Source organism: Molothrus aeneus, chromosome 11 (genome assembly GCF_037042795.1).
Source record: "Molothrus aeneus isolate 106 chromosome 11, BPBGC_Maene_1.0, whole genome shotgun sequence".
Lineage (NCBI taxonomy): Eukaryota > Metazoa > Chordata > Aves > Passeriformes > Icteridae > Molothrus > Molothrus aeneus.
Window position 1 is genome coordinate 20,185,569 of NC_089656.1, and position 13,094 is coordinate 20,198,662.

Consider the following 13,094-nt stretch of genomic DNA (forward strand, 5'->3'; position numbering starts at 1 on the left):
ACAGCCCAGGCTGCACCCCAGTTTGCCACACTGAATTCCCAGACACACTTGCAGAACCAAACAAATTACAAAACCTCCGTTAAAGATGCACTTTCTGAACGTGCTGCCATTGTGAGGTGGGAGCAGGGAGCTCGGAGGGCTCGGTGTTCCAGGACTGTTTCTCACAGCTCCTCACCCTGCCCTGCACCTTGGCCTGGGAAAGCCAACCTGGAGAGGACAAAGCTCCTGCTCCTCCTGTGTTGCCTGGTTACAGGGCTGGATAGACAAGTGCCATGTGAAATACAGCAAGGCAGGGCTCAGAACACCAGCTGCAGCCAAAGCCCTGTCAGGTGAAAGAGAATATCTCCTCTCCCCAGACCAGAGGCTGGGAAGCATCAGTGGAACGGGATATCTGTGAGGAGTGACACCGCAACAGCAACTGGGCTCCTGGCCTGAGGCTGGAGTGGCACAGACAGGAACTTCTCCCAACATAATTGTCACCTGCCAGCTCTAAATTGAACCATTTACATCTTACAGCAGCAGCTCTGCAGAGCTACAACTGCAGGAAATTGTCCAGGGAGATGGAAATTCTCAGAGAGGAGAGAGAGAAGTCTTGTATTTAGAAGTTCTCTGGAAATCCCTTCAAAATTTCTGTTCCATTTATGCCTCAGAGGCCTTGGGACACTTTGGGTTGTTTTTTTTTTTGTTTTGTTTTAAAGGTGGTTCAGAGGCCTCAGCCCAGCCCTGAAACAGCACAAATTCCCAGACCAAAGCACCAGGCACAGACAGTGCTGGCGTTTCCAGCAGGAGACTGCTTCCCAAGGCAGCTGATTCTCCAGCCCAGCTCCTCAGCCTGGCTGTGGAAAGGTTGTTATCCCCTATTTCATATCCTGTATTTAGGAACAAAACTTTGGGAACTGAGAAAACACCTCCTCGTGTCCCCCTGCTTGACACGGGGACAGCTGAGAGCCCACAGGGTCCCCTCCATGCTGCACATCCACTGGGTCCCTGCAGCCATGCCCAGCCCCAGGAATCTCCCTCTGCCAGGCATCATTAGCCAGCTGGGAACACAGAAGAATTATTTCCCCTCAGTTTCTCTTACAGGGGCTCATTAAGGAGACAGGAGCATGTGCCTGGGAGGAGGCAGGAGCAGAGGACAATATTCCCTTCAATATTCACTGCAAATCCAAGAGGTGGAAATTCAGATGAAATGCTGGGTGAGGGACATTTATTTACTCCTTGTAACAGATATTAAACCCAAGCAGCTTCACCTCTGCTGACGGTGGGACCAATCACGCTCTGCTCCCAAACCCAGCCCCACGTCACCGCTCAAAGCACTCCAGGATCCTCACACTGCCAATGTATTCCCAAAAAAACGTGCCCACTCCCAAGTCTTTGTGGCTGCTTGTACCAGGGTAGGCACCTATTCACGTGGAGCTTCCAAAACCTGTTTAACTGAGAAAAGGCCAGACGGATGCCAGATTAATTCTGCGCCCCTTCTGTTCGCGGAGCTGACTCATTACACTTGGAAAGCCGGCTGCCTCTCCGGGTAAACACAGCCCTGGCCTGTTCCACAGCTTGCAGGGAGTATCACATTTGCACAACAATTACCGACAACGACGCTGCCTTCCTTTCATTTTTAAGCACGTTTAATAAGTTCGTTTCGTTTTTAAGCACGTTTAATAAGAGTCAGAGGGGAGGCACAGATTCCTGGCTGGAAGAGCCTTCCCCAGCTCAAGACAGCATTTGCAGAGTGGCAAATCTAGGGCTGCAGAACGACAATTTGGCTTCAATCCCTCCTAATTTAGGAGCTGGATGAGCCACCCCTTTCCACAATGCCCCTCTCAAGCTCACCTCCCTACAGGAGACAAGCAGCACCCTTCCTATTTCACAAACAATTAACTCAGCTCCTCGCAGGAGCCGATTACATGTGGCTGCACAATACCAAGTGGGAGACCGAGTGAGCTCAACAGAATATAATCCCTCGTACTTCTCCAGGAAAACAAAGGAGCTGTTTACCCCTGGCCAGGGGCCAGCCTGGTGCACACCAGGCCCCCAGACCCTGCTGCTGGAGAGGCTGGATCCCACACAGCCCCCTGGGAAAGCGGTGAGCAGAGAGGGGGAGCCTGCCCGGGGATGGACTGGCCTGGGTATGGCAGCTCCTGCTGTTCCAGGATGGCTGCATCCAGCAGGGAAGGCTGTGGTGGTCCCAGCCCATGGAGTATTGTCAGCTGGGAGAGCAGGGCTGACACCCAGCCCAGTCACCCTGCTCTGGACTGGGGCCCTCCTGCTCCACCCTGCCCTGGGTGGGGGTCAGAGCCCCCACAGCACCCCGAGCAGCCTCCCAGAGGATGGAGGAGCAGGACTCTGGAACACAATCGGGAGCAGGGCTGGAGCCATGAGGAATGAGTCTGGGAATGAACCATGAGGAATGGCAGGGCTCAGCCCCGGGCACACCCACCCACGATCGTCCCCTGTCCCCTCACTGGGCCAAGGAAACAGTTGAAAATGGTTTTTATTTTGCCCAGGGCATAACAAGTCCAAGCCACACACTGAGACCAAATATGTCTGTGAAGGACCTCAGAAGGCCTGAAAGGGATTGGAAGGGAAGGAGGTGTCATCTGCCCCTTGGAGGGAGGAGGAAGAGGATGAAAGCACTGCTGGCTTCAACCCCAGGCCATGTGGGCAGCCGGGAGACAGCGTGGGAGCAGTGGCACCCATCAGCCAGGACAGGCTCCCAGTGAAGGCAACGGGCAAACTGGGACAGGGACAAAGAACAAGGACAAAGCCCACAGACAGACTCCAGCCCTGCCAGACAGCACCAACCCTGGGCCCAACAGGAGAGCAGTTCCTCATTAACCAACCCTATGGACATTCAAACTCCCCATCCCGACCCCTCCTGCTTCATGGAACCGGTGAGCAACACCCCAACATCCTCATCTGTGCCATGGGCAGGGACACCTTCCACTGGACCAGGCTGCTCCAAGCCCTTCCAAGCTGGCCTTGGACACTTCCAGGGATGGGGCAGCTTCTCTGGGCAGCCTCCCCACCCTCAGAGGAAAGAATAAAGAACATTTCCAGATGCATCTGCAAGGGGAATGACAGCCTTTCCTGGACCCAGCCCTCTTTCCCTGCCCTCCCGCAGAGCAGCCAAACTCCTGCCATTCAATCTGAAGCCACAACAAATGAGCTCATGCCCACGATCTGTGCACTGCAGCCTGCCTGTACCCCGCCAGCTTGGAGTAAAAAAGATTGTGGAGCCTTCTTTAAATGCCAGAATAGGAGGGAGCTGGCTGGAGGCTCCTGCCCATGCAAACCCCCCAATGCAATTAGAGCCCCAGACATTATTTGCACAGATCCAACACATTTGTTTGGTCTGAAAAGGTTGGAATAGGAACAAGCCTGTGAAAAATGAAAATTTTAATACTTTGGTCTCCTTTAAAGGATGCTGTCTTAAATCTTTGAAAATTGCCTTTGATTAATAACTCACACCCACAATTTGACACTTGTCCCCCAGCTCTGGAAAGCAAAGGCAAAAAACCAAGAGCTGAAATCTTTCAACACACAGAACCACTGAATCCCAGAATGGTTTGGGTTGGAAGTGACCTCAAAGCTCATCCCTTTCTACCCCCTGCCACGGGAAGGGACACCTTCCACTAGAACAGGTTGCTCCAATCCCTGTCCAACACTTCCAGGGGTGAGGCAGCCACAGCTTCTCAACACCACCACTGTCCCAGCCTCAGCCCAGCCCTGCTCTGTGCTCAGGCTGCTCCACCATTGCCTCCCCAGCACCTGCCCTGCACCAGGTAATCCTCCACCTGTCTGGCCAACATGAGCCACAGTCAGTCCCTAGAAGTGCCTGTGAGCAGCAGCAGGAGTGGGGAACAAGGAACAATTGTTCTTTGTGCTCCAGATCAGCTCCGGAAGAGCAAAGTCCGTGGCTTTCCATGGTGAGTACACACGGCCGGGAGCAGCAGGAGCCCTGCAAACCTGCACAGCAAACACAGGTGGTTTCCCCAGCACCTGACAATGGGTAATCACAAAGATTAGCTATTACTGAGATAGAGCAGTGTGAGGTGCTAATTCCTAGAGCCAGAACTCAAAGCAAGGAGGACGGGGAGCCCGCGTTTCCTGGAGCGCAGTCGGTGGGGCAGCGCTGTCACCTGGTGTCACAGCTGGGCTCACCCCGGTCTCACAGCTCCATCACGTCCTCACCTTCAACCCCACATCCTTCCTTACCCTGGGGACCTGTTACCTGTTTGTTCCTGGCTTTTGAAAGGGAATGTCACTCCTAATCAGAAGTTCTTAGAAATGACACATCTTTCTTCACCTCTTTGCTTAGCTTCTCCTTTCCTGTTCTCAGTCACTGCCTGGTCCCAAGTAACTGTCCTTTCTTCCACCTTTCCAAAAATATTTATTCCTTACCCCATATATGCTGACCTCCTGATATCCTGCAAGGACTGGCTTGGGCAAGGTTTGCTGCTCTCTCAAACACACACCAGAGCCAAGTAAACTCACTAAGCTGGAACCACGGAATGCCAGACTGGGACAGAAGGGACCTTAAAGCCCATCTCATTCCAGCCCTGCCACGGGCAGGGACACCTTCTGTACATCAGGGTGCTCCAAACCCTGGCCTTGGACACTTCCAGGGATGGGGCAGCCACAGCTGCTCTGGGCTACCTGTGCCAGGGCCTCACCACCCTCACTGTAACAAAATATAATGATCCTGCAGTCTAAGTTACTTAAACTAAACTGAATTGAATAATATTACTGAATTACAGCAGCTGTTAGTATTTCAATCTTTTGTGGGACAGATGTCCCTTCCCAGAGTTCTCAGCACCTGCAGAAAACAACACAGTGGAGCAGCTGAGGCTGCACATGGATGTGCACTCAGGTCTCCAAGGATCACCATGAAGATGATGCTCATGCCCTTGCTGGGCACCATGAACGTCCAGCTCCTCCATGGTTCTCCAGTATGGCTCCACCACACGAGCCCATCCTGGCTAAGGGGTTCAATTCAAGCCACAACCCCACACCTGTGACCTCCCAGTGTCTCCTCCTGTCCCAGCAAGAAATCAGTGGTCTCCAATTCTGACAACTCAACATATTTCTACTGCACCAAGTGTTGCTATTTAACAGGATTATATTTGGAAATTTCTGCTCAACCACACTGTGATTCAGAATCTCCCAGCTGGGACCATTCTCAGGAGACACAAAATCCAAACTAGAAGAGCTCTGACAGAGCCCTGCACCCACAAGCAGCCACTCGCCCGTGTGGTTTCTCCAGGAGCAATTTTTCCCACAAACCCTTCCCTCAATTATCCGTCCACAGCTGCCTCTGGTATTGCTCCATTTCGGGATGCTGCCGATGATCTGGGTCCTGGCCAAGTTACAAAACTGTACTTTGAGTCAGTGCTCGGGGCTGTGGTCTGGGAGCAGGATTAGCTGTGATGTGGAAACCTCTGGAGCAGCCACAGGGCTACAGGAAGGCAGCTGCACCACTGCTAGCCAGGGTGGGAAAGCTGATTATGACACTGCTGTCCTCTCTGGGATGGCTCTGGATCACCAGCCCAGATCAAAACCTGATGGAGAGGGAGGGAGGACTCTGAGCTTCTCCCATCTCCTCTCGGCTTCTGCTGGACACCCATCAGGCTTCAGCCAGGGAAGAGCTGTAGCCACATCTGCCAACACAGTCACTACCAGAGTTTCTGCATACCCACCTCCTTAAAACAGTGACCAACTCCACATGACCATTCCCAGCACTGCTGCACATGGGAGGAAAGACGCAGCCCAAACCACCCAGCATAGAGAGAACAAGGGAGAAATGTGAGGCTGCTGAGCTGAGGTGTTTAAGGAGCTCCACCTGCAGCTCACCGGGATGCGAGTGGGATCTTGAAGGTCCCACCAGCTGGGAAAGACAGGGATCCCCCCAGGGCTGCTTTATCCCGGCAGAATTTGACCACCACAGATCTGCAGAACCAGCTCAATTCCCAGGACAGTTTGGGAAGCTGGGCTCTGCCCCTGTGCCCAGAACAGAGTCACGGCTGTGGCTTCCAAGCACAGCTCGAGGGGTTCGGGAGCATCAGCCAAGCCCCAGAAACGAGCCAGACCCGACTTTCAAGACAGAGAAACAAGCGAGCACAGACAATTCCTGACCATCAGGGACCAAAGGCTGACAGATGCAGCAGCAGTGGCTGTCGGTGCCCTGGCAGTGACCTGTGTCACCCATGCTGGGGTGGCACCGGGGCTGCAGGGCTGGCAGGGGCTGCTGGCTCGCTCTGCTCCCTCCTCAGCAAGGCTGAGCATCCCCTGTGCTCCCACCTGTGCATGGTCCATCCTCCCACTGCTGCCACCAGGGCCCTGTCCCAAGGGAGGCTGCAGGACCAGCACTGCTCCTATGGAAAGCTGCTGGTGGCTCCAGCGAGTCCCATCTGCTGCTCAGCTGCACAACAGGAGGGCTGGGGAAGGGAGCAGGACCAAGGGTGTGTTTGGGCTCATTTTTGGCCGTTTGAACGAGCACAGGCATCGCCATCCTGTGGCCTCATCACCAACAACTCTGTGCCTTGTTCACCCCTGGGCACTCAGAACTGGTTCTGAGATAATAGAGCTGAACAGAGACCTGGCCCTGGGAGCCTGGGCTGCCTGAATTCCATAAATACTCCATACTCCCAGTGTCCACCTCTGTACATATGTGTGCACATGGACACACACACATTTAATGGACACACAGCCCCCAGTAAAACCCCACTGAGACTCACTCCTGCCCAGTTTTTGGTATCAGTGTGTCCACATCTAGGACAAGAAACAGCCTTAACTACAAATAAACCACATGACTTAAGCTCTTAAACCCCAGAGGAGATCACAAACAAGCACATTTGTTACATAAGAGAGAAACCAAAAATATTTTGCAGAAGGTGCCATGACCCAACAGGGTACTTCAAGTCGAGAGATCCTCAACTGAGGGCTCTGCAACACCAGCTACCCCCCCAGTGAAATCCCTGCTTGAGCCTTGGGGGATTTGGACAAAAGTTTTGGGATGAATGTGTTTATATCTGGTTTCAGTCCGTGATGTCGCAACAGCCATGTAACATCTTCTCCCAGCTGTGAGCAGGAAAATCCATGGCAATGGCAGCAAAACATTCCTCATTCTCCCATTCTTGCACAATTCTTCCCAAGACCCTTCTTTCCATCTCAGCATCCTTGTGCTTCCTCCCAGTGTGGGAACCTCAGAAATATTTTTGGTGGATTCAGGAACAAGGTCCAGACAGAACAAATCTTACACAGGGGCCCTGAAGGCATCAGGCTTTGGGGAAAACCCAGCACAGAACTTCAGAGATTTCCTCTTATTTGGGGTCTGCAAACTCAGGAGTTTTGTTTTCCTGTTTCTTCTTTCTCACTGAGGCCAGTGGCTTCCAGATCCAGACTCACATTTGATCCACATACAAAACACTTTGCAGCAGCACTGGGATTTGTTTGCCAAGTTACTGTCAGCTTTTAAATGACAGGGCAACAACTGAATAGACATGGACAGAAGGCCAGGTGGAAATGGGCTTGGAGCAACCTGGCCTAGTAGGAGATGTCCCTGACCATGGCACGGGGTGGGATGAGAGGAGCTTTAAGGTCCCTTCCCACCCAAACCATTCCATGTTTCTATCAAAAGATTGATTCATATCTCACATTAAACTGCAGTTCTGTAAGCATGGAAGGCACCTGGGGAGATGAGGAAAAGCCTGGGCCATGAGGAACTCCAGCCCAGCGCCAGGGCAGCCCTGGGCAGGGAAGCCCTTCTCCCAAGCACAGCAGGAGCAGCTGGGCACAGTGCCAGGGCTGGGCCAGCACCGGCTCCAGCCGATCCACAGCTCCAGGCAGCCAGGAGGGAAGGGCAGGGAGGCAGAGAGGGGGCATGGAAGGGATTCCATGCACATTTCCAGGCTCATTCAGAGCTGGCTCCCCTTGTCCTCAGCTGCAGGTGCTCCCTCCCAGCAGCAGAACCGTCCCCACGCTTTCTGTACCACTCCAGAAGCCATGGCTCCCTGAGCCCTGACACTGATACCGACAGTGGATTCCTGACTGGTTCAGCTCGAGCTGGAAGCTGAGCTCCAGCTGGAGCTGTGCTGCTGACGACAGCCCATCACTACTGACTAAGCTGTGTGACAGGAAAGGGCCCGCTGTGCTTCCGTGGGGCTCTGTGTGCCACAGCCAGCACAGCACACACCAATCCTGAGCTCCTCCAACCAAGCACACCCCCTCAGCTGCCAGGTGTATGGGGAGAAGCACCGAGCCCCTTACCTTCCCCACTTCTGCTCTTCTTGTTCCACAAGCCAAACCTCCTGTCTGATTTTCCCATTCCTGGTCCAGCACACAGTGACTCGGCTGTGGTGGTGCCAGGAGGCTCAGGCCAGGCTCAGGCCAGGCTCAGCCATGTGCCAGGAGGCTCAGGCCAGGCTCAGGCCGGGCTCAGGCCGGGTTCAGCTCCATGCCAGGAGGCTCAGGCCAGGCTCAGCTCTGTGCTAGGAGGCTCAGACCAGGCTCAGCTCTGTGCCAGGAGGCTCAGGCCCGGCTCAGGCCAGGCTCAGCTCTGTGCCAGGAGGCTCAGGCCAGGCTCAGCTCTGTGCCAGGACCCTGGCCGGCCACACGTCACAGCCCAGGGGAAGGGGCCATCCTGAGCCAGGGGCTGGCAGGGAGGTTTGGGCATGGCACAACCCTGCTGCTCATTTGTAAATACTCAAAGCAAGGTGAGTTCTCCACAAACCTGCAGCTTTCCATCTCCCAAATCACACAGCTTTTGAAGGAGCTCTATTGTATATAAAGACACAGGAATGCATTTATCAAAAAGGGTATGTTCTTGTATGGGGGAAACTCCATTTTCTCTGCAGAGCTCTTATTGAAGGTGCCATGGGGAGCTTTAAGAACAGACTTGCTTTAACAGATTTTTCTCTAAGGACATGAGTCCCCAAAAACAAAAACCTGAGAGCTTCTCCTGATTTTGAGCCCAGTGAAGTGACACGAGGCCTCTGGTAAAACAATTTGTTATAAAGCTATTGCTTCAACACTGGCCAAAACCTGAGAATACCCAGAGAGGTTGTGGATCCTCCATCCCTAGAAGTGCTCAAGGCCAAGCTGGACAGGGCTTGGATCAACCTGCTCTAGTGGAAGGTGTCCCTGCCCATGGCACAGGGTGGCACAAGATGAGGTTTAAAGTCCCTTCCAAACCAAACTACTCCATGACTCTGTAATTCTAGGAATACCTGGAGCACCTGACCAGACACATGCTGTGGTGGGATGTATGGCCCTGCTGATGTCCCCAGCACAGCCCCAGCACAGCTCACCCAGGAGCCCCAGCATCTCCCCAAAGGCAAAGCTCAGACAACACATACGTGTGGCAAACTGGGGGAAAAAAACCCAACAGATTCTCTGCCGCCTCCTTGTCTTCCTTAAAAAGCAAGGTCTGTCTCCCAGCTGCCTGCTGGATCCGCCTGCCTCCCCCAGGCTGAGGAGCCCAGGGTGAAGGAACACGTGGCACTCGGCAGCAGAGTTTGGAGAAGGGAGGGATCAAAGCCAGGCTTGACCCTGGCAGGGGGGAAATAAGCTGGGAGTGACAAGAACCTCTACCCCAAAAGCAACCCAAAGCCAGGCTGCAGCCACACCACAATAACACCTCAGGGGAGCATGGAGCCAAGCCTTGGAGCAGGATGATGAGGATCCAGGTGGGAATGGAACAATGGGAGCAGTACTATTTACTGCTGGTCCCCCAGGTCTGTGCCAGGCCGACGTGGCACACCTGGCACACAGCACAGGCAGTCCCAGCAGGATCACAGCAAGCAAAAGGGAACCACAGCCTCGAGAGCTGAGCACAGCCAGCTCTCCTTGTGATCTGAGGGCTGAACCTTCTCAAAAACCAGAGTGGAACCCTAGTAGAACCAGGCTCAGGAGCACACAGCCATGCTGAGCTCCCCCTGCACCTGAGGGCAGATGCTGCTGGTGCCCACGGAGGGCTCAGCCCCAGTGGTCTCAGGAGCAGGACAGGAGTGCCAACCTTTGGCAGAGTTTTGTGCTCTTGGCTCAGTCCTTCACCTGTGTGGTGAATTAGGGCACAGAAAACAATCCAACCACGTCTTGTCCCAAACTGATTTTGCCCCCTAGCCAAGGTGAGGGAGATGGGAATGTCAGAGCTGTGGTTCCCAAGCACTCACAGTGAAGTTCATCCACCTCTCCAGAGAATCCCACAGACTGGGCAGCTCCACCAGACACCTCCTGACTGAAACCTGCCCAGCAGAGCCTGGCCAGCTCCAGGGAACACTGCCCTGTGCTCCTGGAAAACACCGAGGTTCACGTACCCCACCCCTGGGCTGGGGGATACAGGACTCAAGCAACAACAAAACATCTGAATTCACCAATGGGCTCCACGTGATCCCACCACGAGCTCCACAACCTGCAGGAGCAACACAGGAATTTCCTCCTTGGGCTGCTGACCTACTAAACTGGTTGGAATCAGCAGCATCAAACACTGCACGTCGGAAAGGGGTTTAACAGGCTGGAAAGGGGTTTTACAGCCTGGAAGGGCTTTCGCTGCCCGCACGCTCCGTGCTGGCTCTGCAGGGAGCTGTTCTCGTGGCTGGGCAGAGCCCAGCTCCCTCGGGGCTGTGTTTGCCCAGGCCAGCAGCCGCCTGCCCCGGCTGTGCAAACAGCGGCCCCGGGAGCCGCCGGCCCCGCGCAGTATCGTGGCAACGTGGCTGAAGCCGGCTTTGCAAACTCACCAAGTGTGCAAATTAATTTCATTATCCGCTCTCGCACATCATGAGGAGGGAAAACAAATAACCTGCCCGAAAGTACATTCTAGTAATTATTAACAGGGCATCAGCAGAGCCCGGGGGAGCGGAGAGGATGGGCCGGGAGCAGAGCCTGGCACTGCCTGGCCAGAGCGCTCCGCACGTCGGGACTCCGTAAATCTAAAACCCAGCCTCGTGTGCCTCGGCTCCCTGCTCAGCCCCAGCATTCTCCACACGCCTGGCTGCACTTACACCCTCTCCCAGCAGTAAAACCATCCCACTAACTCACCAGCAAAGCTCTTGGTTTCCATTTGCTTTTGCTTTCACGGAATCATTGAGATTAGAAAAGACCTCCAAGACCAGCAAGTCCAACCTGTGACCAATCCCTACCCTGTCACCAGACCAGAGCACCGAGTGCCACGTCCAGGCACCCCCTGAACGCCCCCAGGGATGGGGACTCCACTACCGCCCTGGGCAGCCCCTGCCAATGACTGACAACCTTTTCCATGAAGAAATTCTAACCAATGTCGATCCTGAGCCTCCCTTGCACAAAGTCCCTCTTCCCCCCATAAACACTCTGGAGCACCCTGAGCTGTCAGGGCTGTACACAAACCTCCTCTGGCAATGACTAAAACCCAGGTGTGCACTGAGTGTTCTGATTCCTATTTTATTTTACAATAAAAGCCTCCTTCAGCTTGGCAGCGATGCTGCTCTGTCCCAGAAATCCCCCTCTCCTCCAAAAATGAGAGCAAACTCTGAGATTTAATACCCTGTAGCACATGATAATTTAATCCAGTGCTGCATGCCTGGATTACATGACCCCTTCCCCATCCTGACAGGCACAAACCCTGTTCTCTGGCAAAATATGTTTAGGGAGCTGGAATTTCTGCCTTAGGGTTCACACAATAATCTTAACTCTTAGAAATCCAAGCCACTCCCTTGTCCCCATGACGATGTGGCTGTAGATGACAATAAACACCAAGGGCTTGACCCCCGCCACAAAGCACTCCTGAATGCTGTATCTGTGCCAGGAATTGAGGAGATTCCTCCCTGGCTGCCTCCTGGAGGGCACTTGGAAAGCACCTTCTGAGGCTCCCAGTTTAGGGGGATTTAGTTTAATCACGGAAAACTGAGGGGTTCTCAGTTTGGAGGAGAGCAGAGCACTCTGAACCTACCAAAGCCAGGCTGGACAAGGCTGGGAGGAGGGTGTCCCTGCCCATGGCAGGGGGTGGAACAGGATGAGCTGCAAGATCCCACCCAAAGCAGCCCATGATTCTGTGATTCTACAGCAGGGCTGTGGCAGAGCTCCAGCAAATCTTCAGGCATTATTAGTAAGCCATTAAGAGACACTGGCAAGACAGATAGGCTTTGAGATTGCTTTCCAAGGCAGTTGTCAGGGACTTTGGGATGCACCAGGTGCTGCAGCAGCAGCTCAATTTTCCCTGCAAGCAGCCTGTCATGTGAGCACTGCTTTAACAGGGACCTCACAGCAAGAACCCAGGATTTTTCCAAGGTGCAGCCACATCCTAAAGCCTGGCATTGCACTATGGCCATGAGACTTAGTCAGAGCCTGGTTTGGATGGGATTCCTGTACAAACCTGCTCCCATGGGAGCACTCAGCTCCCTGCAGGCACAGCCTGGGGACAGAGCACCCCAACCCAGGGGTGCTAATTCACCAGACAGGCTCATCCACCCCCTGTCCCAGCACCAGAGGGGCACTGTGGATGCATCTGTGCCCTCCTCACTCCCTGTGCCTTGTTTTTGGCAGGGAAGATCCAGCTGCATGTCCACAAGCCCTTAAAACAAACTCCCCAGTGGTTCCTGGAGCTTTTTATCCCCCATGTTCTTGAGAACATCAATATAAACAGATCTGCACAGAAATTCTTTCATCTTCTTCTACTGGCCAAGGGCTCCTTGTGCTGCTCTGCAAGGCTGGAGAGTGTGATGGATGACCTTCAAGGGCTGCCCCAGCCTTCCTCCTCCTCCCATTCCACCAAGAGATCACAAACCAAGCCACAGCTCCTCATGGAACCTACATGCTCCATGCACACAGAATCCCAGAGTCACTGAGTTTGGAAAAGACCTCCAAGATCCCCACGTTACTACAACCTCCATGGGATCTTCATGCTCCATTCCCACCCACTGCCCGTCTGAGAAGGTGCAGGTCCCCACTGGCCAAATCCAAAGGTATTTTCACATTCCCCTCTATTTCCAAGCAGTTTCTGTATGACTCACACTCTGTCACAATCTATTTTCCCTGAGTTAAGTCAAAGTGCAGGGATTTGAAGTCAAGTCATCCATTCATGTTGTATTTTCTCCTCTTTCCCTCTCTCCTCAAGACCTCCC

The 13,094-nt window shown here is 53.8% G+C and overlaps 1 protein-coding gene across 1 annotated transcript in view; it reads right to left on the bottom strand.

Moving 5' to 3' along the window:
• ANKRD11 (ankyrin repeat domain containing 11) overlaps positions 1-13,094 on the bottom strand; it is a 131,540-nt gene that overhangs the window by 33,459 nt on the left and 84,987 nt on the right. The window lies entirely within an intron of this gene.